We start from the raw sequence: 1,179 nt of genomic DNA, 5'->3' as shown, positions 1-1,179 counted from the left end.
AAGCAGCTGATCAATGATTCTCTCTCATCATTGATATTTCTCTCTCCTCCCTTCCTCTCTAAAATCAATAAAAATGTATTTTTAAAAAGAAAGAATAAAAGTTTTGTGTTGTCATCCATGATATAAATTTTTGAGAAGGAATGATTGCCCTTCCTTAAAACTATAGATACAGATTATAGATTAGATGCTGCTAACCCTCTTACAAGGCATAGGTCTGCTCCCTATCTGCTTTAACAAAGAATTTTCCAGCCCAAATGTTAATACAGCCAAGGTTAAGAAATCCTGGTCTATGCTTCTTCTGAAAAGTATATTAGTAATAGAGAATAGAAGCCCAGAAACTATTTGAAAACTACTTAGAACAGGAATGCCCTGAAGAACTGACCTGGGTAGGAAGAGAAGGTGAAAGAAGCAAGGTGTGTCCTTTATGAGCCCTCACAGACTTAAAAGACACATATATAATCAAGATGAAGCTAAGAGTGTTTTAAGTTAAACTTTAAAGGATGAAAAATGGGGGTGATGAGATTCTGGGTAGCATGCTAAAAAGATGACAGCTGCCAAAACCTGAAACTAGGAATGAGCACTGAATGTTAAGAAACACTAGTAAGGGAGACTCTTGACCCCCATGATGAACAGTTTTGGTACGAGGAAAAAGAATCTGAGCATTTTAACAGTTTTAAAATTGTAATATATCCAGGTACTATTTAATCTTTCTCCCTCAGATAAAGCTTATGGGGACTGGGGGGAAATGTTATTTATAAACAAGACAATAGGCCCAAAATGGAGTCACTTATGCTAAACCCCACATCACCAAACCAAGACTTTTGGCTCTACCAGAAATGGAATCTTAAACCAGTCAATCAAGAATCACCTGATCAGCACCAGTCAGGTAACCTGCCTGAAAGACCCTAGCCATCCCCTAAAAGAGAGTGACCTTGCAATAACCAGTCAGCTTTCTGTCTACCATAACTTATTTGTTCCTGCTCCCTTCTACCTATGGAAGTCTCATTCTGTACAGCTCACTGGAACTCCTTTCTATCCACTAGATTGGATGCTGCCTGGTTGAAGAATCTACACCAGGGGTCCTCAAACTACGGCCCACGGGCCACATGCGGCCCGCCGAAAACATTTATCTGGCCCGCTGGGTGTTTTTGCCGCCGCTGCCTGTCCTGCTTAGCAGCC

This window comes from Myotis brandtii, unplaced genomic scaffold (genome assembly GCF_000412655.1).
Source record: "Myotis brandtii unplaced genomic scaffold, ASM41265v1 scaffold58, whole genome shotgun sequence".
NCBI lineage: Eukaryota > Metazoa > Chordata > Mammalia > Chiroptera > Vespertilionidae > Myotis > Myotis brandtii.
The sequence above is the reverse complement of the archived record's forward strand: the minus strand, read 5'-3'. Positions refer to the sequence as shown.